Raw genomic sequence first — 27,071 nt, 5'->3', positions numbered from 1 at the left:
TTACACTGCAGTGTGTGCAGAACCTGGCTAAGAGACAGCAGCATGAGGACGATTGTGAGGAGGACATGGACACAGATGTTCCTGAAAGCACGGGATGTGGCAATTGGGACATCATTGCAGCAGTGGGGCTGGTTGATACAGTGGAATGCTGATTCTGGGCCCAGCAAACAAGCACAGACTGGTGGGACCGCATAGTCTTGCAGGTATGGGATGATTCCCAGTGGCTGCGAAACTTTCGCGTGCATAAGGTCACTTTCCTGGAACTCTGTGAGTTGCTTTCCCCCGCCCTGAAGCACAGGAATACCAACATGAGAACTGCCCTGACAGTTGAGAAGAGAGTGGCGATAGCCCTGTGGAAGCTTGCAACGCTACCGGTCAGTCGGGAATCAATTTGGAGTGGGCAAATCTACTATGGGGACTGCTGTGATTCAAGTAGCCAACGCAGTCACTGACGTTCTGCTATCAAGGGTAGTGACTCTGGGAAATGTGCAGGTCATTGTGGATGGCTTTGCTGCAATGGGATTCCCTAACTGTGGTGGGGCGATAGAGGGAACGCACATCCCTATCTTGGCACCAGACCACATTGCCAACCAGTACATAAACCTCAAGGGGTACTTCTCAATGGTGCTGCAAGCACTGGTGGATCACAAGGGACGTTTCACCAACATCAATGTGGGATGGCCTGGAAAGGTGCATGGTGCTCGCATATTTAGGAACTCCGGGCTGTTTGAGCAGCTGCAAGAAGGGACTTACTTCCCAGACCAGAAAATTACTGTTGGGGATGTTGAAATCCCTTGCTCCCATGGCTCATGAAGCCATACACAGGCAGCCTAGACAGTAGTAAGGGGCAGTTCAACTATAGGCTGAGCAAGTGCAGAATAGTGGTAGAATGTGCCTTTGGATGTTTAAAAATGCGCTGGCACAGTTTACTGACTCGGTTTATGGCGGGGTAGGAGATTGAGGCAAATCGCCTGGCTGCCAATTTTGAACAGCCAGACAGCTGGGCAATTAGAAGAGCACAGGTAGGCGCGCTGCACATCAGAGAGGCTTTGAAAACCAGTTTCATGACTGGCCAGGCTTCGGTGTGACAGTTGTGTGTGTTTCTCCTTCATGCAAACCCACCCCCTTTGTTGATTTTAATTCCCTGTAAGCCAATCACCCTCCCCACTTCGATCACAGCTGGCAAAAGAAATAAAGTCACTATTGTTTTGAAACCATGCATTCTTTTTTTTAATTAATTTTTTAAAAAGGGAGATAACTGATAAGGTAGCCTGGGTGGGGTAGGGTGAGGTGGGGGAGGACGGGAGGAGGCAAGGACAAGGGCACATTGCTTATTGTAGCCACACTACAAATCAAAACTCTTTGAATGACAGCCTTCTGTTGCTTGGGCTATCCTCTGGAGTGGAGTGGCTGGGTGCCCGGAGCCTCCCCCCCCGACCCCGCGTTCTTGGGCGTCTGGGTGAGGAAGCTATGGAACATGGGGAGGAGGGAAGGCGGTTGTACAGTAGATGCAGTGGCGGTCTGTGCTCTTGTTGGCTTTCCCGCAGCTCCTCCAGACGCCTGAGCATGTCCGTTTGCTCCCCCATTAGCCTCAGCATTGCACCCTGCCTCTGCTCTTCGTGCTCACTTAATTCTTTCCTGGACTCTGCCACTGAATGTCTCCATGCATTCAGCTGTGTTCTATCAGTGCGGGAGGACTGCATGAGCTCGGAAAACATGTCAACGCAAGTGTGGTTTTTTCGCCTTCTAATCTCCGATAACCTCAGGGACAGAGATGATAGGGGGAGTGTAGAAACATTTGCACCTGCAGGAGGATAAAAAGGGAGAGTAAAATTTAAGATGATACATTTCTGAGAACAAAAGGGAGACTCTTTCACAGTGAATAAAGCAATTTACAGCAGACAGCATATGTGCTTTAGGTAGAAGATCACATTTTCCCTTATTCTGAGCACCTGCCGGTATGGTGACACATCAGATACGGCTGAGCAACAGAATTGGGTTTCCAGGCAGCCATGGTAAGCCAAAGGGTATGTGGGTTTGGCTTCTAATGCCTTCATAACATGTGGAAATGTTTTCAGACTGCAGCACCCTCCTTTCCCATAGCAAGCAATGCCGGTTGGGTTTGCCATTTATAAGGAGGGGCTGCAGTTTTCAGGTGGATGTGCAGCACACACCTTCCCCCACCCCTCCGCATGGATACTTGGGATGATCCCTTCATCCCTCCCCCCGCCGCGTGGCTATTCTCAGTGATGATCCCTTTTAGCCAAATGCAAACAGCCCAGCATGAACCGGGTCCTTTTACTGTTCCCTTACAAAAATTCCCCTATTTCAACCAGGTGACCATGCATGATATCACTCTCCTGAGCCTAACACAGAAAGATATGGACAGAATGTTGCTTGAATGTGACCAAAACCCAGGACCATTCGCTGCCATGCTTTGTGCTGCAATGATTCCAGACTACTTGCTACTGGCTTGGCATGGTAAAGTGTCCTACCGTGGAGGACGAAAAAAGGCTGCTCTCCCCAGAAACCTTCTGCAAAGGCTTTTAGAGTACCTCCAGGAGAGCTTCATGGAGATGTCCCTGGAGGATTCCTGCTCCATCCCCAAACACGTTAACAGACTTTTCCAGTAGCTGTACTGGCCATGAATGCATCCCAAGTCTTCAGGGCAAACCCAAACATTAAACACTATTGCTTTTAAACCCTGTACTGTAGTTACAAATGTGCATTCACCAGAGGTGCCTTCTCCGGCTTCAGGGTCGGGGATCCCGGCTTGGGAGAGTACTGGCTCCAGGGTGATGAAAAGGTCCTGGCTGCTGGGGAGAACGGATTCACAGCTTGCCTGCTGCGCATTCTCCTCCTCCTCCTCTTCCTCAGCCACAAAATCCTCCTCCGTGCGGCGTGAGACTCCCCCCTTGCAGGTGTCCACGGACAGTGGTGGGATAGTGGTAGGGTCCCCCCTAGAATGGCATGCAGCTGCCCATAGAAGCGGCATGTATGGGGCTCTGACCCAGAACCAGCGTTTGCCTCCTTTGTCTTTTGGTAGGCTTGCCTGAGCTCCTTGACTTTCACGCGGCACCGCCGTGTGTCCCTGTTGCAGCCTCTGTCCATCATGCCCTGTGAGATTTTGGCAAATATATTTGCATTTCTTCTTTTGGATCGGAGTTCTGCCTGCACAGATTCTTCTCCCCATACAGCAACCAGATCCAGCCTCTCCCATTCGCTCCATGGTGGAGCTCGTTTGCGATTCTGGAGGGACTGCATGGTCACCTGTACTGCTGAGCTCACCACGCTGACCACACAGGAAATGAAATTCAAAAGTTCCTGGGGCTTTTCCTGTGTACCTGGCTAGTGCATCGGAGTTGAAAGTGCTGTCCAGAGTGGTCACATTGGAGCACTCTGGGTTAGCTCCTGGAGACCAATAACATCAATTTGCCTCTGCACTACCCCAAATTCAACCCAGCAAGGTCGATTTTAGTGCTACTCCCCTCGCCAAGATGGAGTACAGAAGTCGATTTTAGGAGCCCTTTACGTAGACGGGACGGGGTTGCTTGTGTGGATGCATTCATTATAAAATTGACCTAACGCAGCTAAATTCGACTTACCCTGTAGTGTAGACCAGGGCTTATTCTCCCTCATTCTGCCTTTCCTGATTTTGTTGTCTCCTCTCTAATTGCTCCCACGGCATCTCTTTTGCAGGATCCTCTTTGTCCACATTGCAGCTTTCAGTGGGGACCCCACAGGGTTTTGTCCTTGGCCCCCTCCTCATATCTGTCTCTCCTGGTGATCTCACTCAAAAACACTGCTTCCACTACTATCTTTAGAATGACAACTCACAGATCTACCTCACCACTCTCTTCTGTCCAAACTACATTTTTGGCCTTTCTTTCTAGAATTTCCTTTTGATGTCTGGCCAAGTTAAACTCAATATGGCCAATATGAGCTCTTCTCCCCCTTTCTGAATCTCTATGGATACCATCATCATCTTTATCACTCAGGCCTGTAACTTGGATCTCATCTTTGACTGCACCATCTCCCCAAACCTACACATTCAAGCCACTCTCAGCCAAGCCCTCGTCATTTTCTCATCTTGACCACTGCAACTTTCTCCTTTCTGAACCTGACAAATGCCATCCTACCCTCTCAACTCCATTCAAAATCCTGCTGCAGAGATCTCCTTCCTGGCTTTTTGCATCTGCCTAACAGCTCGCTCTGTTTTCTCCACTGCACCAAATACAAATGTCTTCTCTTCACTTTCTAGCTGCGTCCTCCCTATCATCTCGTATATACTATTGAGTCATTGATCCCCACCTACACTCTGGTAATGATACCAGCCCCTGTTGCCCAGTAGACCCATTTTTCCAGACTCACCTTTGTGCTTTCTTCCCTGCCACCACTTCTCCATGGGAGGAGCTCCCCATACAAATCTGCAAGAGAATACATTATCCTCCTTCAAAGCGCTCTTTAAAACTCACTGTTGCAATGCCTACAAAACACTAGGCAGTTGGTGTGCTGTGACTGTGGCTTATTACGCTAATCAGAATGATCTAACTCTTGTGCTTCCCCATCTGTTTGCTGTATCCACCAGTTGTCTTTCATTTTATACGTAGATTGTAAGCTTTTCAGGGGAGGGGCTGTCTTTTCATTAAGTGTCTCTGTGTCTGTGTGTCCAATACAATGGGACCCCAATGCCTGTTTAGGGCCCCTAGAGGGTACTACAATTCAAATAATAGATAATAATGATCATAAATAGAAAGGTAATTTTCATCCCAGAAAACTAAATTAGATTCCTGCATCTTAGGTAAAAATATCTGTGTTTGTCAAATGTGCATCACTATTCATTAAAGCTTTGTAAATGTGCATAGGTTCAGCTTAATGGGAAAGTAAGCAAATCTTGTCTTCTACTTTCCTTGGGGACGATGGTGTCTTGAAGGGGAAGATAACTGGCTTGTCTCCCATGTGTGGCAACTTTAGGAGCCACTCTCCTCCTACCTCTGGAGAAGACTAGGGCTACCATTTTTCTCTGAGCTTCCCAATCTTCATGCCCCTCATGGAAATTCTTCCCTTTTGTTTTCCCATCTCTGTCTTCCCTTGTGAACTCTCCCAATTCTGTCTATTTCCCTGCTCCTTAAGGTCAATTAGCCTCATTTTCCCCATCTTCTGTTTCTTCTCCCTCCAGGTTTTGCTGGTCTTGCCACACCCTTCCCCAAATCTTGATTCTACAAGCAAGAAGATGACTCCGCTGACCTTGCTGTTGCAGCTGTTTTGCTACTCAGTGCCTCTGGGCCAGGTGAGATGTTCCATATCCCAGGTTACCCCTCACTGCACTCAGTCCTTTGGCAATTCACCCTCTCTGGATCCATCTTCACACTCAGTTCCCACGGAACTATCAGCCAATGAAGACCAGGTAAGTATGGCCTCCCACCTTTCCACTACCCAATGGAAGAATTGAAGTGGCCTCCATTAGTGGTCTGCAGGTGAAGACTTTAAAAAGACAAAACCAAACCCAGAAATCAAAAGCTTTTGGTGGCCAGGCAACAGAATTCTGAAATGCTCAGCAGTTAGGCTGGAAAGCAAGAGGCTAGGCAGGTCTGTCTCAACCTCTAGATCAAAGATGGGGATGTAGGCAATGCCAAGAAAAGCTTCCATAACAAAAACCTTTGTTATAGTTAATAGCTCAGACTAAAATTCTTCAGTTTATTCTATTCACTGAGTAGCAGATCTTAACCCTGATGATAAGGATTAGACAGATGCCATGCAGAATTTCAAGCTTTTCACCAATGATATAATAACAACCAGAGTAACAGTAGTGTTGCTACTCAGAAAGGAGATCTCACGTGAGAGGTTGACAGCTGTATGTGTGCATGGTATATTTCCAGTATTGATGGGATACTTACTTCATTTATTTACTGATTAAAGTCCCAATACAACTCCTATTGAAGCCAATGGAAATACTCCTGTTGACTTCAGTGGTATTTATAGTTATAGTAATATATGGTGTGAATTATTAGAAATCGTTAGCTTTCTCCTTCTATGGAATAATGTTGCTTCGTTGGTGATCATATAAATGAATCATACTAATTTGACATAATATGGACATTTCTGCCCACTTCTGATTTTCACACTTATTAAGATACTTGCATATGTGTCTGTGGTTTGCCTTCAAAGATGCTGTTCCATAGTGACATCCAAAGATGATACGTATATCACAAAACCTATATGCTTTCCCTTTCATAATTCCAAACTGTGAAAATTACCACTGTGCCTTCTTCAACCAGTTTATTTCTATTGAGGATTTGCCTTCCTGATCAAAGCCCATTGGAGTCAATGAAAGTCTTGAATTGGATTTGGATCAGGACCTTAATGGGAAAATCAGTTTTAGACAACCGGCAGTGGTTTGCCATGTCACTGCTTTAGACACAATTATGAATTATAAATTGAAATGACAGTGATCTTGTCTTAGTCCTGATTTCATAATCCACTCAACTTTTAAGGCACAGTCAAATAAATTTCCTGGAACTAGAAGTGAATAGAACAGAAATCTTGATCCCATTGAAGTCAGTGGGAGTTTTGCCATTGACTTCAGTTAAGCCAGGATTTCACCGTAGAACTTTAAGTGAATCCAGACAACAATGGGGCACATGTAGCCTCTCTGGATTCTCAATTCTCTCTCTCTTAAACATCATTTTCATGGTTACAGCACCCACATCCATAGTCCCACTAAAAGCCCTGACATTTTGAAGATAGTCCTGAGGGCCTGAGAAATCCTCTAAATATGCCTAAGTTTCTGGTTAGGCAGATATTGTTGAGGTTCCTTGAACACCAGGAGGAAGAGAGAGGGGGGATTTGGAAGAGCAAAGAGAACCAGGTATGTGGGGGGAGGGGTAGAAAGAAAGGTTAATAGGGATGGCGGATAGAACCAGAGTCGGGGACTGGAATACCAAGGAACACTGGATAGGAGAACAGAGCAAGTGTGGAAGTGAGAAGAAATGGGGTGAGCCAGGGAAGGTAAGTAGTTTGTATGCTGTGTTCTCTCCGTTACTTTGTGCTCCTTAGTCTGTTTCTTGTATCCAGCTGTTGTCTGTTGTTTCATGCATCAATAGTTTTCTCTTCCATGAACTGTCTTTTTGTTATATGTTTTGTAATGCCTAGAGCAATAAGGGCTGGCTGCTGTAGGCACTAACTCAATACAAATAATAAGAATAATAGCTAATGAGGAGACTTAGGAGATAGGGATTATTACCTTAGAAAGAAATCAAAAGGGAACATTATAAAAGTTTACAAAATAATGCATGAGATTGAGAAAGTAGATCGGAAACTTCTGTTGTCTCTGTCTTCTAACACAGGAACAAGGGAATAGTCAACTAAATTAAAAGGTGTCAAATTCAAAACTGATAAAGGAAATACTTTTACACAAAATGTGTAATTAGACTTTGGAACTCATTGCCATACAAAGTCAATGTAGCTAAGAACTTAGCAAGATCCAAAAAAAGAAATTGGGTATTTATATAGATAACAATAGCCAGACTTTATCATAATTAATTATAACAAACATTTTCTGGAAAGGATATTAAATGTCATTCTTCGGTGTTTAAATCAATCTCTATTAACGATCAGGATGAGACATAATTGTGGGGATATTATTAAATATCAACCTACTGTGGTGTCCTTATATCTTCCTCTGAAACATCTGCTACTGGCTACTTTCAGAGAGAGGGTAGTGGACTAGATCGATCTCCAGTCTGATCCAACATGGCAATTATAGTCTTTCTTGAGGAAGAAAACAGAGTATGCATGCCCTAGCCCTTAGGAAAAGGCAAGTGGGAGAGGGATAGATGAAGAAAGCAGGAAATAAAAACAGAGATCCTATCAACTCTTAGCATTTTTACACCCATCACCTCTCCATCTGAGAGTGAGAGAGAAAGAGAGCAGGAGACTGGAGTTACAAGAAAAAAAATATGGTGACAAGGAGAGAAAAGAAACCTGATGAAAGAAAAATAAAACTGAGGCAGAAGTAAAAGAATGGGAAAAGAAAAGCAAGAATAGAGACAGTATCACGGTAAGTTCACTTTATTTTTACCTTATTCATATTCTAGCTTTACATTTAGGAGTGGTCCTCAAAGATGTGATTCATTGATCTGTATTTTTTAGAAAAATATTATTGATGATCATTTTTCTTTTGCCTTGGGATATGCCTACAATTATTAGCCTAGTATACCACCAATATACCCAAGAGATGGACCCTGCTCTCCATTCTGCTTTACTGTATTTCTGTAGAAAACTAGACACACACAGAGAGAGAGAGAGGAACATTTGTTTCTGAATTCTAAAGTAACCCATGTACTAAACAAAAAAGGGTTATTGTATAAAATGTATTTGGAAAATAAGTAAATTATGCTCATAAAAACAGAGAGTTAGCAAGAGATGGATGAACCACTATGGATAAAATAGGAACCAAACCAAACATTTTTTTAAGGTTTGAAAAACTTTTAGGGGTTTTTTCTCTCATGCTTTCCAAGCACTTTTTCAAATTCTGGTTTCATCCATATCACTGTGAGAATGATAATTCTCAGTTTATTTCTGACCCATCAGAACCCATAACCAGCTGGAATCTCACATGAAAGACTGATCTCATATGATTTCCAGCCTGTTTTAAAGATGCATTTTTCTGCAGTCTCTCATTTCTGGGAAGTCAATGAGGATGCTACTTTCTGGTGTGAGGCTGGGCAGTGTCATCATATACAGTATGTTTGCCTGAATGATTAATTTTTTCTGATACCAGAGTGCCTGAATTTCATTTTGTATCCTAGGTTAGGTTTGGTTGGTGGTTCAAACACCTCCTAACTTCATGATCTCCTTTCAAATTTAAGCAAAAGGCACCTATGAAACCAAAAACTGAAACAAGGTGTGGAAAGAGATTGTCTCCCAAGAAAGGAGAAGTATCAACTGAATGAAAATCAAATGGACACAGTCGAAATGGTGCTCTGTTATCTTCAATATAAAAATATCAGCCATTCTGTCTTCAGAAATTATTTGGCTGCCGAACGGGGCAGCTGAATCCACATTCTTTGCCATTCCATTTCTCAGACAAAAGGTTGGCTCCTCTTTCTCTAAGATGACTGCTTCACAAATTCAGGTTTGTTCTCAAACATTCAGCTGCTGTATTACACCATTACCATCAGAGCTTTGCCTCTACACTTTCCCAGCACTGCTACCACATAAATGGATGCAGAGACATTTTTGCACACACTCGATTGGTCTACAAAAATTAGTCAAAATCTTAACAATAAGCCAAGACTTTAGTGAGACCCTACATCAGAGATGGCTGTTTATTAATTTACAGTCCCGCCTTCTTCTCTTCTACTTAGTGTCTGCCTGTGTTCTTATACCCGGTCCATCACCAACTGAGTGCCTGTTAACTGCCAGTGTTTTGTCACAAAAAAAACACTTCAGCCCCAAAACTTCAGGTGATTGGATAAGGTTTCAATCAGCAACCAGACTTGAGGGACATTTAGCAAAATTAAACTTCCACGATGTTTAAGATTTGCTCACCGGTTTTAAAAAATGAGTTAGGGAGCCCCATGAAAATTTGAAACTTTAAGGTTATGAGTCTGTGACAACTGGTATCAAAATCCTTATGGACTTGCATCCAGTTGGATTGGGTTGCATGTGTGCATTATGATTTGTTTGGCTATTTGCTGTGCACGATATGAGATGTGTGAGAGACAAAGATTCCAGCACAAATGAATAAAGCAGAAATGTGTATTTAGTTGGGTTACTGAGCTTTTGTGTCACATTGTTTTGTCCTGTAGACTACTCCCCATTCCATGCTTCAGGGCTCCTGACTGACTCCTCATTAAGGCACATGCCTTCTGTAGCTTTGTATCAGCCTACTACACTGTAGTCATTAACCGTTTACATTACTATGCACGTGATTCTTTAAGGATTTATTCATCCATGTTCATAAGAAGCTAATTAAAATCTCCTTCAGGATAGGTTTAGATGGTAACAATAACTAATAATACTTTTAGATGGTAACAATAACTAATAATACTCTTATAGTACCCTTCCGTGCAAGGATCTCAAAGCACTTTGAAAATGCTTATGAATTAAACATCACTACACCCATGTAACGCAGATACTTGTTATTATTATTACCAGCCAGGAAAATGGAGACACAAAGAAATTAAGTTGATCAAGGTCACACAGGAAATCTGTGGCAAAGTTAGGAATAGAACATAAAGATCCCCTAACTCCTAATAATATCAATCATCATCCTATAATCACAAAATGATTTTTAAATCATGTTTATACTTTTACTTCACAATATATCCATTGTATACAATTGCAGAGTTTTTACAGAGCTATGAACTATACATCATTTAGCTTAAAATCTCACTCAGTAATTTAACAAAGATCATTAAGGTATTTGAACATGCTGCATTTAAAAAGTATACAAGCTTGCAAAATGAGATATGTTGGTCTATGAAACAGTATGCATACCTCCTCAAAATAAGAATTCTATATATTTCCTATTTGTTAAGTACCTAATCATGTATCTAGAAACAAGAACCATATATCCTGGAAAATGTTGATTTTCTTGATGAGTTGGAATGATTCCATTCCAGTTCCCACATTGACTTCCCTTGGGAAATCCGCCAGGGTGGAGAGGAACATGTCAGAGAGAGAGCAATTGTTTCCTGGCTCCCTATCCCACACCCTTCCCTTCAAAATCTGCAGACCTCCAACCATACATTGTTTGCATGGAGGGTCTTCCCAGGGTTCAGGAGAGAGGGAAGTCAGCTCTGTTCTCCCTTTTCGTAGAATGATAGAATCATAGAAGATTAGGGTTGGAAGAGACCTCAGGAGTTCATCTAGTCCAATCCCCTCCTCAAAGCAGGACCAGCACCAACTAAATCATCGCAGCCAGGGCTTTGTCAAACTGGCCCTTAAAAACCTCTAAGGATGGAGATTTCACCACCTCCCTAGGTAACCCATTCCCATGCTGCACCACCCTCCTAGTGAAATAGTGTTTTCTAATATCCAACTTAGACATCCCCTACTGCAACTTGAGACCATTACTCCTTGATCTATCGTCTGGTACCACTGAGAACAGCCTAGCTTCATCCTCTTTGAAACCCCCCTTCAGGTAGTTGAAGGCTGCTATCAAATCCCCCCTCACCCTTCTCTTCTGCAGACTAAATAGGTCCAGTTCCCTCAGCCTCTCCTCGTAAGTCATGTGCCCCAGCCCCCTAGTCATTTTTGTTGCCCTCCACTGGACTCTCCAATTTCTCCACATCCTTCTGTAGTGGGGGGACCAAAACTGGACACCAATTTGTCTAGGTAACTCTGGACACTATCCCTACTTCCAACATAACTACCTCTCCCGCCACCTTAGTGTCATCTGCAGTTCATCCCATCATCCATTCATTCCATCAGCAATTCATCCCATCATCCATTCATCATCCATCCAATTAATCCCATTCATCATTTCTGTAGTCATTTTCATCCTTTCCCCTACTCCTTTGCTCCCCTCCCATTGTACAGTGGATGGGTGCCTATGGCTCTTTGTTATCATCTGCCATTGGTCAGTTTACATTACAGTCTTCATTCAATAGCAGAATACCACACATGCATAAACTAAAGGGAGGGGCTGATTTGCACAGCTCTTCTCCCAAATATCTTTGTTCTTTCTTCCTCGTCACTCCTTAGGCACTGTGCACCCTCCCCGAACTGATCCATAAGGGCTGCCTGTTGCTCCTTCAAGTCCCTTCTCAAGACCACTTCTGCCATAAGAAACTAGCCAAAATATGAATAGTCTGAAAGGCAGCTGAGGGATAACTGAGGAAAGTCAATATTTATTTATCTGTGTAATTATACATCTAAATATACACCTATATATATGGCAAATATATATTCATGTATACAAAACATTGTATATATTGCATTGTCTCCCCCTCCCCAACCTTTATATGTTGTTTATCTTCCTAGACTGTAAACTCACTGGGGCAGGGACCATGAATAGTTCAATTTTCACAAGGCCTAGAACAATGGGACCCTGATCTTTATAATACAATATAAATAATAAATAAATGCTAATAATTTACATACACAAAAAGGCCAAATTCTGTGTGTAGAAATTATATGCTCTGTTTGAGTCAAAAGAAGTTGCACATGTGTATCTGAGCACAGAATTTGGCCCAAAGCCCACTTGTAACTAAGCCCGGCATGTGAGGACAAAATAGAGCCCATTGTCTATTGAAAGCTTTTTTATTTTTTCTTTGTTTTTTTCTAGGACATGAATTATATAAACTGAAAAATGGAGTTTTCCTTCAGCATAAAATGCTTGATAGTCAGATTTTTTTTCATCCCTTAGGAGGTTTTTCTAGCCCTGGTTTAAAAGACTGTAGAGACAAAATAATAATAACCTACATCAGTTCCTCCCTGGGAACTATCTAAGGGGAAAAGGTCAATGCATTGCAGAAAACTCTCTGAGGAGCTCCTCACAGAGTTCCCCCTAAATCATTTTATCAGGCAGAAGGGGCAGAGGATTTTCCCTCTGACTATAGTTCCCACAGGATCATCTGGAGGCCTGTGCCTTCATTCCGCCTCCAAAGTCCCTTGTGGGTTCCCTCAGTTCCCTTGCAATATGGTTGCATTGAATTTCCCGCAGATGCTACTGCTGCCTCTTGGAATGGCCCTCCCTTTAAGGCCAGAGTAGACGGCAGAAGTGAATGCAGTCTCAGACTACATTAACTCTCCACCTACTTTTCTTCAGGGCTGTAGCAAGAAGGTATACTTCTCTCTGGGGTCTTCCTCTCCTGCCTCCATCCTATCCCGTCCCGGGCCCCACAGGATAGACAATGGAAGGGCAGTGCCATGGGTGAGGCGTACTCTGCCACACTTCCAAGTGGGAAAGGGACAGGGATCCACCTGGAGGACTAAATGATTTAGCCCAAAGTTTGTTTGCTGCTGCTCCCCTTGGGTACATTTCCATGTGGAATATCCCTATTTAGGGCTTTAGAAGGAGTCGGATGACATTTTTACTACAGCTGCTCATAGCCTTCTGCTTTGGTTTTGAGTGGGGCTGATTAGATCCTGAACAGGAGCTGATTTGAAAGTGTCAAGTGTTACTGGCTAGCTAAGATTGGCTAAGACTAAGTTAGTAGATGAGCTCAACAGCCAGTACCTCAACCATCGACTTTGATCTCCTGGACACTTCATGTCATTACCTAAGGTCTAGCAGAGCTACACCAAAAATGCTGACCTTGACTTATTTCAAATAAGTGGATACTCTGTGTAACTGGTCTTGTTTTTTTCATTCTCTTTCATTCCCAAACACAAACACAAAGAGTTAAGTTTTATTCATTCTTGCTGCAAACCCCCCCCCAGAAGGAGAGGAGGGAATTAAGGAATGTGAGGGAATCTAAAACAACAGTTGAATGCTTGGCAACAGTCTATATGATTTGATGCTGTTTTACCAACATTTAATAACATTGTGGAGAGAATAAAGAATCAAATGAGCAGTTGTTTACTTATTATTTTCAACTGCAGTGTTCATCTGATACGCATTACAGGGCTCGAATGTAACCACAGTAGTGGCTAGGAGGTGCACTTCACTGTGAGCTTGTGGGAGGTCTGGTGCTTGAAGACACTGAAGTATTTTGCTTTTAAATGCTCTGTGCTTTAAAAAAAGGGAGTTATGGGATTTAATTATAAATTGGTGGTCTGCTGGCGTTTTTCAGTCAGAAGTTACCCTGTATGCTTGCTCGCTCGTTCGCTCTCCAATTTTCCCCTGCAGAAGGTTTTGTTAGGCATGTACATCCATTTCAGAATCTAATCATAGACAACTTAAATCTTTCCAACATTACCCACATTAGTAATTGCAAAATAATAAACATGACAAAATTCAGATTAATAGGGCATCCAGTATAACTCCTATTGAGGGGAGAGCCCTCTGGAATTCTAAGCATAATAGGTCTCTGTTTATTTCTCAACCAACAGCATAATGTGACTGATTTACAAGAGTTTAACTCAAGTGTTAATCTGACAGTGACGAAGAGCTTCTCACTGGCAGAATCACTTACACTATCATATTAGTTGCCTCCTCTGTTAAAGCAGTGTGTTCGATAATTGGAATGCTTTTATGTCTAGTGGTTCTGACAAGGCTCTCTTTAGGTCACATAGGGGCGGTCTAGCTTGCTGCACAGCTGAAGAGTGGCAAATAATTTAAACTGAGAAAGTATTGTTCTCCCTCATATTGTGGAGCAAGGGCAGTTCAAGGAAAGTAAGGCTCTGCACTGGCTACCTGCTGGTGTGTAGTAAAATAAGATGGACATGATACTGACTTGGGAGTACAATTAAATCTATTTTGCACCAATGTGTTGGTGGACAGATGAGTTTCCACATGGCAGAGCTTTATGATCTTTAAGGTAGACTGAACTAATAGATTGGTGTGGCGCGCACTGAAGTTACTAAGGATGAGAAAGCAAGCAGCAGTACATTTGAACTACAGGTTTCTCATATGCTCCACGTCATGCTGAGTTTTTATAGCTCCTGGCTTTCAAAAAGCCTGTTTCAAAGAGGTTTGCGCTAGACTGGGCATGCAGTTTTGCTCTGCAGATATTGTCGCTACCGATTTAGTGGAATGCAATTAGGAAGCCTAAATTAAGTGGTAATGGAGAACCAGCTCTTGAAACTGGGGTTTCCACGGCAACCACTGCTTACAATACAGCCTTCAGTTAGTTTTCCCACTTTATCTGCAAAATGCACAATTGAGCTTTAAAACAGCTTTGTGCTGAAAAGCGCACTGTAAACAACTGTTTGCAAGGAGAGTTTTACACTGTCTTTAAATACAACAAGCTATCAAATAAAATTTACTTGTCCACACTAATAAAAAAAATCCATGCAGTGCAAAACAATAAAGGGTCCAGAAATTATTATTCACTTTCCAATTTTATATATAATACAGGAAAAGTCAAGCTCTTCTGATTCCTCAATTTGTCTTTTAAGGCTTTAAATTCTCCCTTAATTTCAAGTCACAAAACTCTATATCTACCATCAACCCCTTTATGAGAGGCATTTGGCATTTTAGTGCAAATACTGTATTTATGGCAATAGTAGTACTGTGCAATTATATAGTGCCTTTTACACGGATATAAACTAATCATGAGTATTTTCCCAGTGTTTCTTTCACGTCTCATATTATTATTACATCCTTCACAAAATGTTCCTATTTTATGACAAAGCAGAGTTATTCTCTTTCTGATTATGAGACATTGTGGATTGCTTTAAGAGAAATTCTCTTTTACTCTTGTCCTCGGTGCTCTGATATATACTGCCCTTTCTGTTGCATAATTTGAACTCTGGGTGGTGGCACTGCCTGAGTTATCTGTCTTATTTTTCTCATAACGAGACTAGGAAATGTCTTCAAACTTTTCTGTCTGTTCATGTATAACCTTATGTGACTAAATATAAGTAGCATAAGACAAAGTGAAAAGGACACTATTGAGGTAGCTTTAATGATATGTATTACCCACATGTATTATGTAATTATGTAATGTATTATGTTGATAAATTCCTTAAAACTGAATCTTCAAGCTGAAATACATATTTTTACTAAATTATTTTATGCCACTGTGTATCCATTAGGCCCTGGGTTAATATTGTAACGTTATTCGTAAGTGGATTAAGGGTGATTGGCATTTATGTATTTACTTTGTTTATTTGTTTTCATTCCTGAAGCATTTGTTTGAAACAGGTTTCAGAGTAACAGCCGTGTTAGTCTGTATTCGCAAAAAGAAAAGGAGGACTTGTGGCACCTTAGAGACTGACCAATTTATTTGAGCATAAGCATTACCAACAGGAGAGTGGTTTGTGTGTGGGAGGGGGTGAGGGGGGGACCTGGATTTGTGCTGGAAATGGCCCAACTTGATTATCATACACATTGTAAGGAGAGTGATCACTTTAGATAAGCTATTACCAGCAGGAGAGTGGGGTGAGGGGAGAGAAAACCTTTTGTAGTGGTAAACACCCATTTTTTCATGCTTTGTGTGTATAAAAAGATCTTCTATACTTTCCATAGTATGCATCCGATGAAGTGAGCTGTAGCTCACGAAAGCTTATGCTCAAATAAATTGGTTAGTCTCTAAGGTGCCACAAGTCCTCCTTTTTTTTTGGTTTGAAACAAAAGACAATCACAGAGAAAGTATTTCATAGACTTTGCCAAGACAAGTTAGGAAAAATATGTCAAGGAGGTTACATTTTGGGCCGACTAGTCTTGACGGTATTCCTTTTAAATAGTATTTGTTGAAAAAAGTGAGACTACTTAAAGATCTTACAGTTAGAACACACCTATTTTTTCATCTCAGATAAAATCCAGCATTCAAAGCAGCTTGCAGTGTTTCAGGGTTGATGTACTGTGTGTGTTATAGTAGCCACAGCGGTCGAGGCAGAGAGAGAGAAAGGGAAAGAGAAAGTGAGCGGTGCTGGTGCCTTTCACTAATGAGTCTGTGGGTCAGAGGACTATATCTTGGTATCAGCAGTCATGCCTGAATCTAGATTTGATATAATCTCTACAGGCTTTGAATATGCCAGGCAGGGAAGCTTGCCCTTCACAGTAAGGGTTTACCTTCAGCAATGGTGGTCAGACTGCAGAAATTCAGATCTGTTCAAAACAGTCTGTTCTGTGCTGATCTAAAGCAGAATTAGGAGTGGGGATGGTTTGTTGAAAAGTTCACATCTCTTCCACGCTGTTCTGTTACTAATGGGAGTTGCTACCAGTAATGGTTAGGCAATAAATTATACATCTGTAGAGAATATACAAGGTGAACAAATCAAAGAACCAAGTAATAAAAATGATGTATGTACCAATATATAATAGTACTTGTGAAAACTACTAAAGAAACACATCCTTTTCTTTGTATCAGAACTTTCTGTAAAGCTAAATCAATGAATTAATAGGGCTATTTGTAATGTTATTTTTTCTTATAAGACTGTTATTTAGGAATCAGTTTGAAATTATTTAAAATGATAATTTCTTTAATGATTTTTGTGACATAAATTATCCTGGCTCAACACAACCATCTAGGAGGCAAGAGGAGAGATTGACTGGGTTGTCTTCCTCATTCTTACACAAAATCTGCTCATTTGGACTGATATCAAATTTAAAAGAAACAAATTCTTGGAAGAAATGCAGAATGCCAGCATGTACAGGACTTTCACAGGGCATCTCGTTTCAACACTGACTGTCTGCATTTTATCAAGGTACTAAAGGACACATTGAAATTATTTTGTTCTGGCAACAGTGTGTATTGTGATGTGTATGCATTCAATTGCACTTGACAAATCTTTGGGGCAAAGAAAATGGTCTAATGTAAGGAAATACCTCAGCATATTCTAAAATGACATTTTTAGATCAAACATGTGTTCGATTGACTTGCCTTCTCCAGAGATCCCATTTGAATCCAGGCCAGTGATAAGTATGGAAGCAGCTTCACACTGAAGGCCATACAGGGTCAGCAGTACTTCCGATGGTATTTCCTGTACTGCAGAGTTCTATACCTAACTGTACAAATAGCTCCACATGGCATTCTGATAGTGTGCCAGGGAATTTTATGATCACATGCCAAGTATAGTTGTCGGGTTCCACTCCGCTGCTGTGTGTGTATATGTGTGTGGTTTGAGCTAACTTCAGACTGAGTAATTACCATAATCCAAACGGGGCCTTTACCATCTTATTTGCATTCAACCAGCAGTGCTGTTTTTATCAGCACCACTACTGAATTGTTGCAAAGTTTTAATTATCTTGATAACTCTTTTTTTTTTTTAATTCATTCTCTTTTTCCTCAGCTTGTGTTTGGATTTCAGCAATCATCCATGTATGGCAGCAACCACAATTCTAGAATGAGAAAAGTTTTCTTACTCTTTCTTCATATCATAATAATTTGCAGTATCCGGGATCCAAAAACAGATATTTTAGTTTTCAATAATTAATGTCTAACATTTATCTCAGTAAAAGTAGTTCAAACCATAACATTTTAGGTCCCGGCCCTGCAAACACTTACACGATGGAGTAACTTTACACATTGGAGTAGCATCATTGAACTCAATGACACTACTCGCATTCACAAAGCTACACCAGTATATAAGTGTTCGCAAGACAGGAGCCTTAGTTGACATGTTTTCTATATTTCCAGAATTATTTGATTTAGGATTAGTAAAAGTATATCATGTAACTTATACTTGCTCTCGCTCAAACGCTCAAGAATTTTCAGGATTTAAATGCTAATGTTTGGAAATATTTAAATTCACATTTAAACTTTAAAGATGACCATTTATTTTCAGAAATCATTTCTCAGGAAGTATTGCAGCTAAATAATTCTGGGGGGAAAATAATATTATTCAAAAATCTGTGAGGGTTCTTCCATGCTACTTTTAAAACATTTAAGATCGTTTTTCTCTTTAATTAATGTGGATTAAAATTCTGTCAGGTATGAACTTTAATAATTGGGGGGAAAGTAGGCTTTAAAGGACACTGATCAATGTTCTGATTACATAAAAATTGGTTTCTGGTCCTTTTCTTTTTCAGGTGAGGTAAACATCTTAAAAATAAGCAGGATAAATATGTTTGTAAGCATAGTATATTAGAAATGTCAGTAGCTGCTCCTCTTGTATGAGGGTCCATGCATCAAATTACATCTAATTGCTACCAGTGTGCTCCTTGCCTCTTCTTGTGAAAGGGAAACAAATGTAATATAACAGTCATAGGACATTCATTTGGCTGTAATTTTGCCTTTATGGACACCTTACCCCTGCTTTCTTTTTAAAAAGTAAAAACAAAAAACAAAAAAACTTCAAGGTAAGAATCATTAGGGATTGCTCTTTAAATCCAGCAATCTATGCACACTACTAAGAATCAATGCTCTGTAAGCTGTCTGGTGTTCTGCAATAAATTCTAGCTTTTATAGACTTTTCCTGGACCAGGTAGCTGCTAATGCCATAGAAATTGATTATTTGTGGTGTTCTTATCACTGCTTAAAATATCTAATTGCTTTTTCTCCACAGATTTGGATTTGGCTTGCTTGATGGTGGACGATTAATGAAGGAAGCCCTAACTGGACAAATGTTGGTCTCCCGAGACCATGTGTTGTTGATAACAGGTCTGATCTGAATGAGTTGAGTCAGATTTGATTTTAATAGAATTTAAAGGCACATGGAAGACACATACACGACTCTGTATCTAAATCTGTCGAGCTTCAAAAGTTTATTTCCAGGAAGTCTTAAACTTCTCAGGGAGGTTGCTCTAGGATACAATTGCTGCTATGTGTATTAGACTGGTTTTTTTAACCAGCGTTGTCTAGTATTGACTTTATTCATTATTACTTGCCCCAACTGCAGTTCTGACCTAACAATTCATTGCTGTATTACTCTTCCTATAGATAAATTACTATATTTTGATTTTAAAAACAGATAAAAATAAGGTTTAAGGTAAGGAAATAAACACTTCCCTTCATAGACTAATGAGATGGCTGCAATTGATGTGATAGTGGGCGTTGCAACTGGGTGTTTTCAGATCCAGGATGGAAGCCTTCTCTAAAATCAGCTAATCCACAGATAAAAAGCTAATGCAATTACTACTACTTTACACACTATTTTGTGCTCCCAGAGAGTCTGTTAACTGCACATTAGACCACTGAATGCCATATTTCTTCTTTACAAGATCATTCAGTTACCAACAACTATGCCATTAATTCTTGTGAAGGCAAATACAAAATGGTTCTCCATTGCATAAACAATCACAAAAATCAGTCACTATAATATTCAGTGCCTGCTCTGAGTGCAAAATTCAGCTCAACCTCAACTATGGAGTCACAGCCAGCTATTTCTTAGTTAGAATTCTCAGGACTCCAGAACATATAAACCAAAGGGAATGATATGATTTCTTTTTTCAAAACATTTGGTTCTGAAGCTTCCTAGAATAGGTGTCTTATCTATAAAGACTGTGCTCAATGGTACCTTTGACCTTCCCTCCGCACAACCACAGGTTTCTGAACCCATTTTTAGGTTGATAGTAGGATGTCATCCACAGGTGAGATGGTGTTATTTTTAATAGACTTATTAGGTCAAATTCAGCCTTGGAGTAAGACCATTCCAGCTAATGAAATTACACCAAGAAAACCTTTACTCATCTGAATTTCAGGATTCATTTCACCTTTGCACTCTGTTAGATGCAAGTCACCGGATGCCAGGCTGTGTTCTTCATAGGTTATTCCCACTGGGGAAATAACTTTCCACTTACTGAGGTTCCCTGGAATTCTTCCATATGGAAGAGGGAGGAATTTCCCCTCCTACCCTCTATCCCTGTGAAAAGAGGCTGAAGGTTCAGTCCCCTATAACTGTACATTGTCAGGGTCCTTTGGTAGTGGGAGCCATATAAATATCTAAGATAGATACATATGCATGGCTGCAGAAGGGGCAGGTTGGAAGAGAGCAGGGATGGCTACCCACCACAGAATTGTCCCTCCTGCAAGGATTCCCTACCTAAGCTAAGGCTGACTTACCGCTTTGTGGGAAGGAGGGCCCTCCCAGAAGGGGGCAGGGTTTGGGAGTAGTAGTAGATGGAGGCCTTGGGAAACACAGATCCCCAAAACCACATGGGGGTGAGGGGATCAATCAGTTTGGGGGCAATGCCCTTCTCTTTTCCTTTCCTGAGACAATGATGCCACAGAATCTCTAGGAGGGGAACTGTTTAGTTTTCAATACAAGTTAATCCTGTGTACTGAATATTTTCTATGGTATAACACCTCAGACTGCTTTTATAGACCTGATGTCATTGCCCATCATCAGGGAAGGGAAATGAATGCATTTTAGGACGCATTTGGCAGTACATTTGCTGAACTTTTTCTTTTCCTTCCCTCATATACAGGACAGACCATTCCTGCCTTTAAACATCATACAGTGAAAACTTTCTTGTCTGTTTGAACCCACGTGAGTCTTCGTTGATTCTGATTCTTAACCGTCCTGATTGTATGTAGTGCTAATTACTGAGGTATTTTAGATACTGGCTGATTATTAAGATTAATAAAGTTGGGTGACATGTTCTTTTTCAATGTTGCCAAATGAATTCGTTACCAACTAATCCTCTTCTCAATATAGAATTTACCTTAGGCACTTGGAGGTGTGATTAATTAAACTACAGGTCATGATCTTCTTTTTTTTTTCTTGTCACATAACATGTAAACAGGGGGACACTCAGTGAAATTAAATGGCATGAGGTAGTACATTTAGATGCAATAAAAGGAAATACTTTGTGCTGTGTGTGGTCAGCTTGTGGAATTTACTGCTACAGGTGGTCATTCAGACAGATACGGTTACTAGGTGGAAAAGAGCATTGACTAATTTTATTACCATAATTAATAAGCCCAATCCTGTATTCCTTGCACACCTAAGATTTATGCTAACTTTAATGGGAGTTCTGGGTGTGCAGGGAATAAAATTTAGGGTCCTATTTGCTGTTGTATTAGCTAATAAAATAAGAGAAATCAGTCCTTAGGCTTCTGTCTATAAGCTAATCACCTGAGAGAGTCAGGAAGGAAATCAGTTCTCCATAGACAACAACATAGCACATTTGGCTTGGCCATTAGTTATTAGATTTGTTTCCTTTGCTTCCTCTAAAGCATCATATACTGGCCATTGCCATTTTAATGGAGTATATGGTTTGGGCTGGTATGGCAAATCTTCTCTTTCTGTGACATCTCTTTCTGTGACATATATACACGTACATACAGAGAGAGAGAGAGAGAGAGACTGAAAATAGGTTGAGATTGAGACATTCATCACTGATGAATTATGGTTACTGTAAAGGTGTGGCCATCTCCTGGATGCCTCCTCAGCGCAGCTCTGCAAATGGCCCCTTCCCTCAGTTTCTCTCAGTTCCTCAGATAAACTCACTACAGACTTATTGTTAAAAGTCCCACTACTATAAATCAAAATCCATCCAGCGCAGTCCAGACAGTACATTCATCCCAACAGTCCAACTTCAAATACGGCTCTGACATCTCTCAGCATGCCCCCAGGTACAGCTCCAGCATCTCTCACCAGTCCTCCCCGCACCATGTTTTCTTCCCAAGTAGGGTTCCAGCTTCTGCCTGTAAACATCAGTGGGCTCACCCCTCCATCGCTCCCCAGCCTTCAGCCCTCTCAAAGAGCCAGCGGGCATCTCCATCTGCTGCTGTCAGCCTCCAGCCCTCTCTGGCCATAGTTTTCTTGCCTGGGGTGTTTTACAGGTGACCCCCTGACTGCCTTCTGCTTTCTCCAGCCTGACCTGGCTCCCCTATTCAACCAGGCAACTTTCACCATTCGCTCTGTCAGGCTCATCCCCACCCTGAAGCTCTTGGCCTAGCTCTGCTCTTCCTCTGAGCTCTCTTTACTCTCAGGGCTCTCTCCCTGTCTAAACACTGGGTTCTGAACTCCCTAAGCTCTCGCTCAGGATCCTGGACTCTGGGTTCTGAACTCCCTTTGCCAGCTTCTTAACTCTCATTTATAACTTCCAGAAGCACCTCCGCCCCCCTCATTACACCAAACTAGGGTGCACGTGAAACAGGAGCATTAAACCCAATTTCATTTATGGGCCAGCTACATTGTTACAGTCACTAAAGTGAAAACTTCCCATTTTTAATAGTGTGAATAAAAACGAGCTTCATAGCCTTTCTTGTTAGCAATCTGTGCATTCCTCAGCCATTTCAAAATGGCAGAGGCATGCTATAGTGTGACAGTTAAGCTGAAGAAGCACTTGATTGCCCTGAACTGTTTTTATAGCTGGCATATCATTGATTGTTGAGGCCCTTGTTCATTAATGGCAATGGCAGGGTACTCTGATTATTATTTATTCAGTCACAATGGTGTGACCTAGAATAAGTTTGTATTTAATCCTGTAAAGAATTTAGAATTATTATGTTTAGATATTTTAATCTTTGTAAAGTAAGGAGTCCGCTCATAATCTAATTGTTTTTTTTTTATTATTGTGTTTGTCATTTTACAGAAGAGTTCAGAGTAAGGGGCCTGCCTGTGTTGTTTTGTTCTCAATCCACATTAAAAGATTTCATACCCCCAAAAAATCTTTCTTCTCAATTATGAAAATACTTTCCTGATCTCATTAAGCCCAGATAAAAAGATTAAGTGGTGTTTTTGCTTTTTATTTGTGACAATACAAATTAGACACACCTATGACGAACTAATTACTATGTTTATATTTTTTGTACAGAACAAGCTTGTTAACTGTGAACATGAAGAGATGAAGTAAGCAAAAACAAAGAGAAGAGAGGAAGGCCTTGCTGCTATTATTGTCTATGATATTATACACACACACGCTACGTGCTAATGTATTCTGTCTTGCTCTCTTCTCCTCCTCCCTTCCCCCCCACTTTAGGATCAATGGAGGAATAGGGAGGAAGATACACAGATTAGACAGACATGTTTGTCTACTAATAAGGTAGATTTCAGGTTAAATAAAATCTGTAAAAACAAAAGTAATTTTTAGGAGATTAGACAAATTTATAATAGTTGTCGCCTGAAAACACTAGAAACAGAGCTTATTTTTAACAGTGCTTATTTTAATTTATGATATTGAAATAGGACCAGTATAGTATCAAGAGACAGACTGTGAAAACCCTTACTCATGTTGAATTCTACCTTACCCCTCCTATAGTCCCAGTGAAGTTATTCATGTGAGTAACTATTCAATGAGGTGAGTCAGAGATTCACAATCTGGCCTTAATTTTTATACTTACTGGGTGGTGACTTGAGCATTCAAACACTCGTGCAAACTGCAGTGTCTTCCAATGCTGTACACTTTATGGCTATAATCAATGTCATCCCTAGGTTTAACCATGGAAGTGTGTATTTGAAATTACTTACCATTTTAATCATTGTGATTGTTACTCAGTATTGCATCACATTTCACACAGGGAAATGAGAACAGTGTAAATCACTTGGAATAATTGTAACCAGACAGAAACAACTGGTTTTTTGTCAAAATGGTTGAAGTGTATTGGCATTTGGGGGGCTAGGATTAGACACAAAGAGAACTATTCATTGTTCCCTCCACTTCCTGTCTCTACCACCACATTTTCTCCCCTTTGCATGCCAAAGTGTAAATCTGGGTTCCAACCCTGCAACTTGGGAGTCAGTCAGCCTCTTGGCAAGCACAGGGATCCACCTACTTGCTCAACTTGCAGGACTGGGACCTTGGAGTACATATATAGCGGGTCAGAAATGTGTACACCGCTTGTATCCTCCACTCCTTTTCCACACAGTGCAGTCCAGTACAATTTGCACCATTGATTCAGCAAAAATATTCTGATCTAGCTAACCTGCCTTTTCTTACTCATAGCTTAGCCATACAATATAAACAGAAATAGAACTTTCTATCTGCCTTACATTGAGCTATAGGAAAAGGGATTCAGAATCATTTCTTTGGATCAAGAGACAGAAAGAGGCACCAGATCTGGAAGGTGCCTAAAAATCAGGTGCACTTGAAAGGAGAGGGTCTAGTAGAGCAATGGATGAAAAAATTCATTCCGCTCAAAAAGAGTGGGCTAAAGGGCAGAGAGAGAGCAAGACAAAAAAAGCTATAGAGAAAAGTGGAGCGAGAACAAAGAGAAAATGAAATTCTTCTTTTTACTTAAATTTATGGTGGAGATTGTATTTAGCAACCAACCCAACTAATTGTTGTAGCCATTTGGAGTTGTAGCCAAAGCAACCTCACAAATAGCTCTCCCCTTGCCAAATTATGGACTCCCCTCATTTGAAAGGGGCAGGATGCAGGCATCTCCCTGCAATTTTTCATTTCATTTCTGGTTATCATAGATATTCCCTTTGGTGTGTAGCCAAATCCTCAAGACCTCAAGGATCAAAACTTCCATTGACTGTGGTTTTTAATGTCAATGTTTTTAATGGGATTGGGCCAGTTAATCACTCAGTATGAACAAAACAGTATATTGCCATCACTAATTGACTCTGAAATGTTGTTATCGTTCAGCGTTTATTGTCCAAACGCTAGTATTTTTTGTAAATCTATAATACATATAAAATGTAATTCTATATGACGTTCACTCATAGCAATGCTATTTCCAAACTCCAAAGAGTTTTGATAGAAAATTTTCAATGAGCCCAAATACCCACCCTTTGCACATGGCAAGCTATATTCAACACTGACATAAAACCTGTGCGGTTATGTACGCTTAAAGAAAGTCTGTGCAACGAGTCAGTTATGATATTACATTTATGTGAACAATTCGGTGGACAAAGTCAGAAACACAAGTGGTGCAGTAGTAAGTACAGTATGATCAGTTCTCTCAAAGCGCCTCATCCATCACATTAAGCGACTGGAGAGTCTTCCATTGTCTTTAGTAGGCTTTGGATGAGGTCTGAAATCCAAAATAACTCACACTGTTTGTGTTTGTTGGGTTACATCCACATTAAAACCTTAAAAATCAGGAAAGTGGTTGAAATACTATTCTAATTTTAGCATTCAAAGATTAAATTTGTCCATTGCCATGTTGTATCACAGAGATGCCACTGATGTCAGAAGATTTAGGAAACTCGTTGCTGGAACCATTTCTCCTCCTATATGCAGATACTTCACTAATCTTGTTTTCTTCTTGTAGTTGATTCTTTTAGAGAGAGATATTTTTTGGGCAAGATATTAGGAATATGGGACAGTGCCGTGACAACTCTGGAGGACCAGGGCTTGCTGAGGTGGGAACCATTGTGTGGAAGTGGGGCATGTGTGCTGGGGAAGTGCCTGGTCTTATAGAAGCAGAAGGACTAGAGATGCCTCGGGTATCAGAAATTACACCAAATCTGAAATTCCCTAAACTTTCCAAACATCAGCACTTATCCACACACCTACAGCTTCCATCTCTAGTCAAAATGGAGAGATTGGAATTGAATATTAGTAGCTCTATACAACTTCACAGTAGAGTTAAGGTAAATCATGGATGCCATCCAACATGCGAAAGGAAAACATTGGACCTTTATTTCCCTAGTAGAAATTCCAGTTGACTTCATTACAATCCATGAAATTGTCTCTACAGGATCAATAGTCCCAGAAACCAATAGCCCAACAGAGCCATTGCTCTGTTCCAAATTTTCTGTTTTATAATTTCATATATAAATTCACACTAACATTGGGAAGCACCAGGGCAGATTAATGAGTTTTATGAGGAAGCTGAAGCCTGACTGTCTAGGTAGGTACAGAGCGTCCCATCACTACAGTAGCTGAGTGCCTCCCAAACATTGGTGGATTTAGCCTCAAATATCCCTCCTTTTCCATTTCACAAATGAGGAACAGAGAGATGACGTAGGTTGCCCCAGGAAATCAGTGTTGGAGCCCAGAACTGAAACCAGATCCCCTGATTCCCAGTCCTGTTGCACAAAGTCATCCTTCCACCCTATGCCAGTGGTGAGGGGGGAGCACAAGCAGCACCAACCAACTGCAAAAGCCTTTAACATGTTTCATTGCTGAGTGCCAGTGATGGGGCCAGCAGATGATGTAATCCTCTCCTTTTGGCCCACAGAGAGTATGATGTTGCCTGCTGTGATCCTGGCCCAGCAACCCTGCAAGATCTCACTGACTTGTCTTTCAGTAAACTGCAAACATACAAATCTGTTCTTATTGTGGTTTGCTGAAGATCTGATTAGCAAGGTTATACTCCGTGTGTGTATGCATTTATGTATGTGTATGTGGATACAAATACATATTTAAATAGGTGTATGCATAAATATACATTAATGCACACAGAGGCTTAAATATGCACGTATTTTATCTTTAAAAACTACAGATGCACACAAATAAAAAGATTTAGATATTTTTTAAATGGACTTTCTACGTGAAATGTGAAATCAGTAATGCTCACGTGGCCACAGGCTGCTAAATAATTAATCAATAGCAGCAGTGTGGCAGTTTGAAATGTAAATGTGATGGATGAAGGTGTGATGCTTGTCATCAAGTAGAAAATGATGTGACTGGAATGGATAACCTCCAGTACCTGCTGACTGGGAAAAGCTTG

The 27,071-nt window shown here is 41.0% G+C and overlaps 1 long non-coding RNA gene across 1 annotated transcript in view; it reads right to left on the bottom strand.

Moving 5' to 3' along the window:
* Window positions 1-1,266: 1,266 nt before the first annotated feature.
* LOC141994477 (uncharacterized) overlaps window positions 1,267-27,071 on the bottom strand; it is an 87,362-nt gene continuing 61,557 nt past the window's right edge. Inside the window, exon 8 of the long non-coding RNA XR_012641140.1 lies at window positions 1,267-1,804. This is a non-coding gene — a long non-coding RNA (uncharacterized LOC141994477). The remainder of the gene's footprint in view (window positions 1,805-27,071) is intronic.

This window comes from Natator depressus, chromosome 1 (assembly GCF_965152275.1).
Source record: "Natator depressus isolate rNatDep1 chromosome 1, rNatDep2.hap1, whole genome shotgun sequence".
NCBI classification, from domain to species: Eukaryota; Metazoa; Chordata; order Testudines; family Cheloniidae; genus Natator; species Natator depressus.
The sequence above is the reverse complement of the archived record's forward strand: the minus strand, read 5'-3'. Positions and strand labels throughout refer to the sequence as shown.